The sequence below is a fragment of the Bufo gargarizans genome, chromosome 2, assembly GCF_014858855.1.
Source record: "Bufo gargarizans isolate SCDJY-AF-19 chromosome 2, ASM1485885v1, whole genome shotgun sequence".
NCBI lineage: Eukaryota > Metazoa > Chordata > Amphibia > Anura > Bufonidae > Bufo > Bufo gargarizans.
The window spans coordinates 277,716,111-277,729,467 of record NC_058081.1 but is presented as its reverse complement, the minus strand read 5'-3'; the positions used below and the strand labels follow the sequence as shown (position 1 = coordinate 277,729,467).

The window sequence follows — 13,357 nt, the reverse complement described above, 5'->3', positions numbered from 1 at the left end:
AAATCAAACAAGCACACTTCTTTTTGTTTGTTTTTTATTTTTTTATTTTTTATGTTGGTACCACCAGCTGTAAATGACATAAATTAGGTATTACAAACCGCAGTAATTAGACTGTTGCAACATCCAAGAACCTTTAGGCTTCCAGTCTGTGCTGTTAGTGTTAAGTTGTAAAGTGCAATCCTAAGCTAACATTGTCTGTGCGAGCGCCATAGAAACATTTGCATATCTGCATATATCTTACAACTGTACTATTTACCTCCTTGTGATAAAGCTTTGTCTACCTGAAAACACAGTCAAAGGCTACAGCTGCAAACCAAAGCCAACTCTAACAATGGCCAATAGCTCAACGACAGAAGCAGCCACTTGCTTTGGTCAGTCTTCTGTAACTTTAATTAGTACAAAGGAAATATTCCACGAACTACCTGCTGTTTTCTGATGACCTCTGGGATCTTTTTATTTAGCCCTACACAAAGAAACAAAAAAGGAAAGTTCAATAAGAAATAATGTATTCTTCTTCTGAGACCAAAAGCTACTCTACTCTAAATACTATGAAGATTTCACGTAAGACGTAAAGATGAGAAGTCTCTCTAGTGGAAGATTGATAGAAAGCAACAAAATGTGGATGACCAGCCAACCAAAATATATATGTACTTGACAAATGCAGAATGCATATTGTTATATATAAACATTGTGTTTTTTCTTTTTTTTCCTTTACTTCCCATACAGTTGTTATTTTTTTGTGGTGAATACATGTTGTTAGAGTGTCTTGTACTGTATGGTCTTTATCTGTTGTGTACTATTTTTATAGTCTTAAGTTATAATAAAAAAAACGTAGAAACCAAACGTAAACGGTCTAGTAAAGCCAAAAAATAATTTCATATTGAGTTAAAGTGAGCTAGGTAAGTTTTACACTGAAATCAAAGATATAGCAAATGTAGACCATGGTATTTATTTTCAGTCAAACCAAAGTTACATAGAATTCTGCCTCTGCTTATACGGGATATTAACATTAACAATACACTCCCCCCTAAAAACATGCACTGACCAACTTGTTGGAATGCTAGTTTTCAAACACAAAATAATCTAAACCCAAAAATGTCACAATTCTTTATTTACTATGTTGTTATAACATAGGTGTTTTTTAAAACCTAGAAACTTTACATGTTGCTTTTTATGTGCTGTGCCAAGTCTTGATAATACTTTACCCAAACCTAGGGACCTCATAACCTAATTATGGTTATTGCTTTACAAACAGTTTTTGACAGAAGGTGGCTGCTAGAGCTTAACATATGTACCAGCTCCATGTGATGGAGCTGGTTCTTGCAAACTAAGCTCATCATTTATTCTTTGCGGGAGTCAGCAAGAGTTACTTAAAGATATACACAGTCATCTATCATGCCAAATAGAAGGATACAACAGCTTTCAAAGGGGTTCTCCCACTTACCCAAAAGGCTTTCTGAAAGCTTCTACCTCTGCACAAAGCAAAATTAGAAACAAAAAAAGGCAGATAATATTAATTGTCACAGTATCGCAGTACCTGCTACTTTCATGGTGTTTTGTCTATTGGTCATATCAGCAAAAAGCTCAGTTTATCTAGCATCTGAAGAACATGTCATTACTGATGGAAAGAGCACCCTTGATCATTATGATAAATAGGGAAAGACTAACTATGAAAAAGAGGCAATTAGTCTTCATATGTGTGTCCACCTTGGTAGTATACAAATTGTGATACTCGCACCACCGGGAAAGTGGCCAAAGACGACAATGCTTAAGTATGCATACCTCAGTTACAAAACTTTGAAAGGAAGTCTCAGCCACAGAATGCATATACCTGTAGAGTTTTGCATGGGTTTTGTATAAATTCAATTAAAAATAGCTGCTTGCACATATACCAGAAAAACCTCCAAAACTGCAGTTGCTTTGAAATTAGATGTTAGGTTTTTTGGGGTTTTCTGAGATGCTTGGTCTGTATTTTGATAATTGTGCATATTATGTAAAAATGTTGGTGGACCCATAAATGACCAGACTTTTTTTTTTCTAAGAAAAATGTTGCTTTAATGCATTTCATTAATTTTTACTCTTATATCATTGCTTGCTAGTAATAGCAAACCCGCTTTCCCGCTCTGCTTTGCGTAGCTGTTGTAAGGCTTTGAACTAATGTATGTATTTATTGCTTGAACTTCTGTGCATACCTTATAAAGCATAATGTCTGACAAATAAAATGGCTCATGTATTCTTGCTTCGATCATACGATGATGATGGGGATCTATTATGTTTTGTATACAGCTAATTTTACCTGTAGCACAAACATCTGTTTATGTATTGGTGGTATATACCTGTTTATTTATCTTTTTGAGGTAAACTAATTTTTGATACTTTTTCATTACTGTGTATTGTGTGTTCATATCTTGAATTCTCTGACGTTAGAAGTCATGGTTGAATTGTAACAGCTGTTATTTGTTCTTGTATTCATGGCTTTCACTGCTGAATAAAGTAAAAGGACCAAACCTAGGATTTGAAAGAAAACTGTCTACCTCTAACACCAGGGAGTTAACATATTTTTATTTTACATATTTTCATTATTTAAAACACAATTCCTTATGGTGCACTTGGTGCCTACGCTGAGTATAGGCTGCCATTTTATGTTAGAAAGGATGCCAATGCTCATAGAGACTCCATGACCAGTATTTAAAGTTATATTTGAATTCATAGACCAAGAACATTGGCTTATTTTACAGAATGGCTGCCTTTACTATATGTAGGAAAGAGGTGCTACTGAGAAAGTGAGTATATAGATTAAATTCTATATTTCTGGGGTCATTGCATACTCCTTATATTTGAACATCAATTCAATTTTCTTGTGACTGTTACAAGTATTAGGTAGAATTACTTCTGAATTACTTTCTTTTGAAAATCACGGCATTTGGGGAAGCAATCATAATCATCTTACACTCACAGCTCCTTAACTCCATTCATATATATTCTCAGCTAAGGTAATTGGAAGCACAGGTAGATATCTACTGTACCACTAAAAAAATATTTAAAATAATATTTAAAACGTGTTGACATTGGTCACATTCACTTGAAGCTGTTGCAAATTTGTTCACATCCATACATAATGACATAATGAGAAACTTGACATGCTAAAGTATAAAATTTACCATTGTTCTTTTTTATTTTTTATTTTTTTAATAAATCTTGGGTTTCTTGTACTTGTAGTTAATATACAATGTCTTACTCTTTATGATTGTTAGTATATTTGTTCATAAAATTCTGAATCTTTCACCAATGAGTTCTGGTTCGGTAAAAGGATGTACATTTTTACTATATGTATAAACAATATTTCTGAACTGTTGGATGTAAACATGTATATGAAACCATTTCATTCATTTGCCTACATTTCTGGAATAAAATAAAATATCTAATTCTTTTGACCCAATTATTATTAGATTTCTATTCCTTACAGTTCAGCTCACTTTATTGTTATTGTATTGTACTGTATGTCTACAGATGATACCACATGTAATGTGTAAGCTACTCAGTCCAAGAGTATTTGTGTAAAAGATCTTGTAAAGAAGAGCAATGAGTATAGTTAATGATAGTTTAACCATTATCAGATGTCATGGTTGAACAGAAAATAAGTAACATTGCATCATTTGGATTTTATTGTTGGAATAAGTGTCCCGTGTTGAGCTACAGCTGTAAACGGGGTAGATTATTTTTCTTAACTACTCAGATTATTTTTCCGATTATGTCCTCTATGAACATGGTTGCCTGTGGCATATTAGAGATGAGAGTTATGAAAACTTCTATTTAGCTGCGTCGCCGAATTTAAAAAAGATACAGTATTCGCTTTGTCACAAAGTGCATTTCTTTGTAAGTAGTGCTAATGCGTAGACCCCTGTCATTGAACACCTCAGATGCCGCGTTCATCGCTGAACACTGCATCGGAGATGAAAAATGAACTGATAGCAACTTGGCCAGGTGGGAGTCCAGCTTGCACCAAAGCTAATTGATGGTCAAGAATAGTTTTCTCATAGCCATATATTCAGTTATGGATGTCTCATTATGGAGCAGAGGACAAGGAGGAGGAGTCTGAGCAGGAGAAGAAGCAGCTGATGATGATAACAAAGACACTGTACTATTTGGGGATGCAAGCTGGCTTCCACAAACATGACCAGAAGAAGGAGGATAGACTTGTTCTGATTTGGAATACTGACCATTTCAATTTCCACACCAGTAAAGCCACCTCATGTGCTGCAATAGAGCCCTGGTACCTACTGTATGTTTGTATGTCTCCTCCTCCACATCACTCAATCATTATCATGGTCCTCTCCTTCACCACTTTTATGAGACTGTGATATTTATTGCTGGGCTCCTTGTTCCCCCTTTTCCAAATCCCCTGGTCTGTATTTGCCCAGAGTTCCACTGTTGCTAGCACTGCCCCTACCACCAGCACCGTGGCTAAATGTACCATCAGCACTACCACCAACACAACTAAGCATTGGGTCCCCTGGAACCTCCTACTCATTAGTGATGAGTGGCAGGGGCTATATTCGAATTTGTGATATTTCACGAATATTTAGGCGAATATTTGTCATATATTTGCAAATTCGAGATTATTTTCTTGTTTGCGAAAAATCAGCAATGTAATATTCTCGTAATGCGCGCAAAATACAGGTGTGGGTCATTTTTGCTACATTTTCCAAGCTGCTAGAAGCTTCCTGAGACTGGAGAAAATGCTTGGCACGTCAGAACATTAAAAATGGCTTTATATGCAGTTAGAGTGCTCTAATATATTTGTGATTGAGCTAATCGGCACTAATGATGCAAATATTTTGGTGCAATACATGAAACTTCACATTCTAGCAGGTCTACATGTATGTATGGACAGCAGAACCTATCAAACTACCTAACACACTGCACTGCAACAACTACACTATATCAGGACATAACCTACACTGACTATCTCCCACTAACTAACTGTATTAGCTTATATCGATATATATATATATATATATATATATATATATATATATATATATGTGTGTGTACAGTACAGACCAAAAGTTTGGACACACCTTCTCATTCAAAGAGTTTTCTTTATTTTCATGACTATGAAAATTGTAGATTCACACTGAAGGCATCAAAACTATGAATTAACACATGTGGAATTATATACATAACAAAAAAGTGTGAAACAACTGAAAATATGTCATATTCTAGGTTCTTCAAAGTAGCCACCTTTTGCTTTGATTACTGCTTTGAACACTCTTGGCATTCTCTTGATGAGCTTCAAGAGGTAGTCACCTGAAATGGTCTTCCAACAGTCTTGAAGGAATTCCCAGAGATGCTTAGTACTTGTTGGCCCTTTTGCCTTGACTCTGCGGTCCAGCTCACCCCAAACCATCTCGATTGGGTTCAGGTCCGGTGACTGTGGAGGCCAGGTCATCTGGCGCAGTACCCCATCACTCTCCTTCATGGTCAAATAGCCCTTACACAGCCTGGAGGTGTGTTTGGGGTCATTGTCCTGTTGAAAAATAAATGATGGTCCAACTAAACGCAAACCGGATGGAATAGCATGCCGCTGCAAGATGCTGTGGTAGCCATGCTGGTTCAGTATGCCTTCAATTTTGAATAAATCCCCAACAGTGTCACCAGCAAAGCACCATCACACCTCCTCCTCCTCCATGCTTCACGGTGGGAACCAGGCATGTAGAGTCCATTCGTTCACCTTTTCTGCGTCGCACAAAGACACGGTGGTTGGAACCAAAGATCTCAAATTTGGACTCATCAGACCAAAGCACAGATTTCCACTGGTCTAATGTCCATTCCTTGTGTTCTTAAGCCCAAACAAATCTCTACTGCTTGTTGCCTGTCCTTAGCAGTGGTTTCCTAGCAGATATTCTACCATGAAGGCTTGATTCACACAGTCTCCTCTTAACAGTTGTTCTAGAGATGTGTCTGCTGCTAGAACTCTGTGTGACATTGACCTGGTCTCTAATCTGAGCTGCTGTTAACATGCGATTTCTGAGGCTGGTGACTCGGATGAACTTATCCTCCGCAGCAGAGGTGACTCTTGGTCTTCCTTTCCTGGGGCGGTCCGCATGTGAGCCAGTTTCTTTGTAGCGCTTGATGGTTTTTGTGACTGCACTTGGGGACACTTTCAAAGTTTTCCCAATTTTTCGGACTAATTGACCTTCATTTCTGAAAGTAATGATGGCCACTCGTTTTTCTTTACTTAGCTGCTTTTTTTCTTGCCATAATACAAATTCTAACAGTCTATTCAGTAGGACTATCAGCTGTGTATCCACCTGACTTCTCCACAACGCAACCGATGGTCCCAACCCCATTTATAAGGCACGAAATCCCACTTATTAAACCTGACAGGGCACACCTGTGAAGTGAAAACCATTTCAGGTGACTACCTCTTGAAGCTCATCAAGAGAATGCCAAGAGTGTGCAAAGCAGTAATCAAAGCAAAAGGTGGCTACTTTGAAGAACCTAGAATATGACATATTTTTTGTTGTTTTACACTTTTTTGTTATGTATATAATTCCACATGTGTTAATTCATAGTTTTGATGCCTTCAGTGTGAACCTACAGTTTTCATAGTCTTGAAAATAAAGAAAACTCTTTGAATGAGAAGGTGTGTCCAAACTTTTGGTCTGTACTGTATATATATGCTAACTATCTAATGTAGTGTGGAAAGCACAGAGCACAGCAATGACACTGCTGTCTCTCTTAGAACTAAAAAAAACTGTAGAAAATGGCTGCTGGGGAGGTATATATATCTATAGTCTAAATATTTGCAAATTCTCGATGTGCCAATATTCGCAACTCGAATATTCGTGCTGACGCACGGACGCGGATCACAATCTTCTGTGCCTCTGCGTTTTTTAGCGGTCCCATTGACTTGAATGGGTCTGCGAACTGTTTTCCGTGAAAATAATAGGACAGGTTATATTTTTTTGACGGACTGGAACCACGGATCACGGACGCGGATGGCAAATGGTGCAGTAGTCGAGTTTTCAACGGACCCATTGAAAATCACAAAAAACAGTGCAACGGACACGGAATAAAACAAGGGTCGTGTGCATGAGGCCTAAATTTTAGCATCTATTTGGACGATGGACACGTGACCGCTGCAGTCAATAACTGGCCGCAGTGGTAACGCGTCATCTGTGTGGCACATGACCAACTTACAAGCTTCATGGGTGACACATAACTGCTGCAAACAGTTATTGGCTGCAGTGGTCAAGTGCCCTGCTGTGTGAAGACCCAGGACCTACACAGATGGCAGAGATGCAAATTATGGCACACTTACATATACATGCACCCGACTATCCTGGTACCACTTGTGTGAATATGTAAGTGTGCCAAAGTAAGCACTAATACACAGTGCAGCAGTAGGTGGATAAGGGAGGCTGCCATGTACTGTATGATATACAGAAGGATGGCAGTGGAAGGAGTGAGCAGAGGTTTGGATCAGTATGCAGCTGTCAGATAGCCATCCCAGCCTCTGCCCACCTTCTTCCTTGGCCAGCCTCCTGTACTACAGTATGCATGCTATGAAAAATGGAAATATGAACAAGATCTCATCCCCGATCCACAAGATAGGATAAGTATCTGATTGGTGGGAATCTGACCACTGGAAATCAGAATGAGATCACAAGAATGAGGTGTTGGGGTCCCTGGAGTGAATGGAACGGCGGTCACACAAGTGCCTTCTGCTCCATTCAACTCTATGGGATTGCAGATGGCAGGGCAGCGCTTTACACTTCCTATACAGATGAATGGAGCGGCAGCATGCATGTTACTGCCATTCCATTCACCCTGAGGACTTCACCTTCTTAGCAGTAGGAACTTTACTGATACCTTTCCTCTATCCTGTGAATGGGGGATACTTATGACAACCCCTTACTGTACAGAAAGAAACAATACTGGAATACATTATGCGGCACACATTTAAAAAACACACTCATATATAATGTATATATAGACACACATTTTATATCTCTCTCTATATATCCACACCTTTGTATATACAAACATTTACACTATATACATATACACAGTTACACTGTACATTCCCATACAACCTGTATATACACAAACACACATATATTCTCACATACACAATGTATACATACATTTATACCTACCCTTTCTCTGCAGTCTGTGAAGATATAGACAGGCTCAAACAGCGCAGTCTCTGCAGCCTCCACTCCTGTTAGTCCGGACTGCCAACCTGAGCTGTGTTCTATTACCACCAGCAGGAGGATGGATTGTTCTATATTTCTGTAGGGGGGTGGGGGGCAGAAGCTGGCTTGCTGCTACCAGCTAAACAAGTGACTAATGCTGGTGGATTTTAAATAAAGCCTGCACTCCTCTGGCTTGTGAGAGGGAACTCCAGTTCTGATTCTCTCTTCAACAGTATGCATGCTATCGGGTCCCAAAAGAGAAACCCTCTGCCCTCCATGGACCAGCCCAGTCTCAATGCTTAGGTAGATTCTTAGCCAGGCTTCGTCTAAGGGGCAGGAATACCAGTGGAACTCAAGATGCTGGCTCTGCCTGATGCACTGAAAACAACATGGAAGGATAGCACGCTCTAGGGGGGAGGGGCTATGAGAGGAGCAAATCACATGACAGGCAGTACTTCCCGATCTAGTACTGCTGTTACTGTATCTAGTACTGCTCCGGGCTCCTTCATAGCTGGGGCCCCGAAGCAGCTGCTTCCCTGGTAGTTACGCCACTGGACCTCTGGCTCCAAGGCATGGTGTCAGACTCAGAAGTCATCTTGCTATGACCAAGAGGACCAGTAAACCATGGCTCTGGGAGGGTAAAGCCTGAGTGTTTCATTTTGAGCACTTCTGTATTCCAAAAACTTTATTCTAAAACCTTTTTCTATTGTAAAATACTTGTTGAAAACATGTAAAGTGATTATTCTTCTCCACCACAACCAATATAACGATGCAGGAAAGGGAGTAATATTTCTGTATATGGTGTAATTTGATTTTAATTTAACTGGTATAAAACTGGCATTATTGCCTTAAAATGCTTTTGCTATAATACAATGCTTTTAATAACACCAGAAAGATATAATACACTGAAAAAAAGAAATGTGCAATTACTTAGCAGCAGAATTCTATTGCTGTGTTGGCAATAATAATACGTAGAAACTACGTTTTTTGGTGGGAAAAACTGCTATCTCAGTTCAAACAAGAAAAAAGATTTTTTTCTTCTTGCAGATGACTAGAATCAGGTTCTGCATCAGCTATATTATTAAGCACTGTGTACCTCAGCTCCTCACTCCCTTAAATCTTTCACTAATCAAAGTCCCTCCATTATTTCTTTCTATTATTTTCCTACACTATACCTGTTATACTAGACAAGATTCTTGCTTGTGACTCTGCATACTAAGATTGTTTTCTTTCACACAGTGCATCCACCCATCCACCCTTATTAACAGCTCAACACAGAATGAGATTCTGCTAATTTAGCAGAGGCATCCCCCTGACACCAGTTGGCTGATCCAGGCTGTTTATCAGCCTGTCAGCCAATAAGGCTGGGTTCAGACCTGAGCATTTTACAGCGCGCTCCTACGCGCTGTAAAACGCTCAACAGGCAAGAACCAATGATTCCCTATGGGAATGGTTCTCACCTGAGCGTTTTACAGTGCGTACGATCGCGCTGTAAAACGCCCGACCCCCCAAGAAGTACAGGAGCTTCTTTGGGGCGTCTTGTCGCGCGTTCCTGTACATAGACTTCAGCGGGAACGCGCGACAAAGGGCGTTCGCTTGTTCCGGAGTCGCAATTGTAAACGCGCATACAATCGCGCATAAAGAGCGCTCCATCCCGAATGCTCAGGTCTGAACCCAGCCTGAGAGCAAGCCCTCTCCCCACTTCCTCCCAGGGTCATTTGAGTATGCTTATTCTTCCTGCCTCATGGTTTTGCCTACCAACACGTGCAGTAAATGGTGATGTGCAGGTTCTTATCTGGATTTATCTAAAGCTTGGCATTTTTGTGAAATTCTTAAAAAACTCGGTTTATTATGAACGGATTTGCCCATCCTTATTTCATAGTATACTGTATAGACAAGCACTCCTCACCTGGTCTTATGCAGAGCACAGTATTTGGTTAAAAAAGATTATAAGAAAATAGGTATATATTTATATATAAATATAAATCACGTTATCAGATAGTGTAATCTTTGGATATACAGTTACTCAATATGTTTCTCACCTAACCAGGGGCATTTATTCAATGCAGTCTTCCCCCAATTCAGCTAAAAAAAAGTGCAAAGTAGTGCAGACAATTGTGCAGAAAGTGCAAAAGTGATATAAAAAACGGGTAATTAGTACATATAAAAGATATATAAAAATGCAAAATATATTTAAAAAAGTATGGAAGGTGGTATCCAATCTGTTTAGTGGACAGATTAATTCTAGTGGAAATAGATTAGTTCTGGTGAAAAATAGTGTCTTCTCCTATGGTACTCCTGTAGTCTCTATTCTTCTAGTGGACAAAATAATGTTCTTCTATGGTTGTTGGTATTACCAGCAATACTGGATTACTAGAGGATTATATTGCACAACCTCCCAATAGGTTAGTAGTTGTTAAAAAGTTCAGTTGATCTAGAAGATATTGTTAGTGTAACTTGATGACAGTACTTTCACACTTGTTAGGTGAGTATGTGTATTTTTTAGGCAGTGGGTTGTCGGGCCAGCTGTGAGCTGTGGCATCCCACGTGGCCGCCTATAGCAACCTCGACTGCCGTTACCTGTGTGGTGTCTTCTCGGCTGCACGGCTTGTGGCCGCTCTTGCAGGTCCGGCTCCCCTTCTCTGGTCTCGCGGCTGGACGGGCACGTGAGCGAGACGTCAGTCTTTTGGCGTCCCACGTGTGCAGTTACGATCCTGTTCAGCCAATCCGTGGACAGGGTTTGCTGTTACAACTGGAAGACAGAAGGAACAGAAGGAATTATCTGCGATTATACATATCTGGAATGGGAGTATAGTCCATATTCATACCAGATGCGTTTCTGAGTATGAAACTGACTCCTTCCTCATTGGCTAACCCTCATTTACCCATAGAGCTCCTATATATACCATCTTGGGATGTGCATAAAGAATGGAGTTGATTAAATCCATATATAGATTCTTCGACCTACTTCCCATCAACCAGGGTCCATAATCTCTATTCTTATCAAATTTCCATATTTGCGCTGTAGGCTGTCTTTTGTCCTTAAACGGAAGTTCATACTCTCTATTATCACAAGATATGATTAATAAACTTAAAACTAACAGGTTGCATATTTTGTTGAGATAACGCATTTTTTTGTTTTTTTTTCCTTTAGGGGGGAATTAGGTCCTGCCTGTTATGTTGGGAATTCATATGTATCTTCATATGTCTGCATATCTGTATGTATTACTATAAAGGTCTGTTCTGGCGATGCATACTGTCTATTTTCACAAGATGTAATTCATAAACTTAAAACTAACAGAAAGCGTTTTTGTTGTGGTAACGCAGCATTTTTTATTAAGTTTCCTTCTTTTTTCTTTCTTGATTTGGGGGAGGATTAGACAATGCCTGTTATGTTAGAAATTCATATTGTATATATGTAAAGGTCAATAAAGGCGTATAAAAAGCCGAAAAAATATAAAAGATAATATAAATATAAAAACATAAAAACCTGTAGAAACATATAAAAACATATAAGACATATATAGTTGTATCTTCATATATATGTGTATTACTACAGAGATCTGTTCGGATGACTTGGGTGTTTGAAGAGTAGGGGAGGAGGCCTCCCACCGAGGGGGTGCTGGAAAACAGCCGGATGACGACCCTCCATCGGCCAAAGGTGTTCCCCCCAGTGGATTCATAGGAAGCCAAACAACTCAAATTCAGCGATTAGTCCTCCCGGTATAAGTGTGTTGAAATCAAATATGTATTTTGATTCTATGCGATACATCTTCATAGTATGTTTTCCTCCTCTCAAATGCTTGTCGACGATAGGCCCTTAGGATCTTGGTTGTGCAGTAGCTTGAAATGCTTGGATAGGAAATGTTGTTCGTAGCCATTCTTTATATTGTTAATGTGTCCTGATATCCGCCTTTTTAGTGTCCTTTTTGTTCTCCCTACGTACTGTTTTTTGCAGGGGCACTGTACTATATAAATCACATTTGTGCTGTTACAAGTGAGAAATTCTTTAATTTCATGTGTAAAAGCGGTTGTAGTTTTTCTGTCTTTTGAAAAGTAGTCGTCTTACAGTTCCAACACAAGTCTAGCCATCCCCTCATCAAATGTTTTTGTTTTTTGTTTGGAGCTTTGATGGATGGGGCAACTTTTAGTCCCAAGTTTGGGGCCTTTGCATAGATTATACGTAGATTTCTAGCAATATAGGGGCCTATTAGTTTGTCATTTTGTATATGGTGCCAGTGTGTTCGAATAATTTGTTCCACTTTTTTGTGTTGGGCACTGAAGGGTATTATGATGCACTGGGTTTCTTCTTTTTCTCATTTTTAAATGTCTTGTCGACGAGGAAAGTTCTTCTATCGAGCTTCCTTACTTTAGATAAAGATGTCTCTACCTCTGTTAGGGGGTATTCTCTAGAGACAAAATGGTCTTTCAAGATTTGTGCTTCGTGTTCAAACCTTTCCTCATTCATACAGTTGCATTTCAAGCATTTGAATTGACCCTCTGGGTAGATGGCAGCTGGTGTAGCGGATACAACTATTCCTTACTGTTGGCCTTTGGAATGTACAACATGTAAGTTTGTAGTTTTCTACTTGGATATTGAGATCTAAGAATTCTATCTGTAGTCTGCTTATATTGGCTGAAAAACATAGGTCAACTGAGATTTTATTAATTTCTTCAAGGAACATTTGCCCTAAGTTCACACCTGAGCGTTTTACAGCGCGTTCCTACAATGAGAAACCAATGCTTCCCTATGGGAATGGTTCTCACCTGGGCGTTTTACAGCGCGTACGATCGCACTGTAAAACACCCAACGCTCAAAAAAGTTCTTGAGCTTCTTTGGGGCATTTTGTTGCGCGTTCCCGTACATAGACTTTTGGGACTGCGCGACAATGGGCGTTCGCTTGTCTCTGTATGCGCGATTGTAAACGCCCGTACAATCGCGCATACAGAGCGCTCCATCGCGAATGCTCAGGTGTGAACCCAGGGTTGGAGTTCCAGTTCTTCATTCTGCCATATTAAGATAACATCATCAATGTACCTTTGCCACAGCACCAGGTCCGTCCACAGCCTATGCATTATGTGTTGGTCCTCCCACTGGGATATAAAAAGATTTGCACAGCTGGGGGCGAACCTGGTGCCCATGGCGGTACCCC

General features: G+C 39.5%; 1 protein-coding gene across 10 annotated transcripts in view; it reads left to right on the top strand.

The window, feature by feature from the left end:
- Positions 1-3,407, top strand: part of FOXP2 (forkhead box P2) — a 260,732-nt gene extending 257,325 nt beyond the window's left edge. For all 10 annotated transcript variants that reach the window (XM_044280312.1, XM_044280306.1, XM_044280313.1 and 7 more), the window contains one exon: positions 1-3,407. This exon is cut by the window's left edge and continues 661 nt beyond it. The gene's annotated coding sequence lies outside the window, so the exon portion shown is untranslated.
- The last annotated feature ends 9,950 nt before the right edge of the window (positions 3,408-13,357 follow it).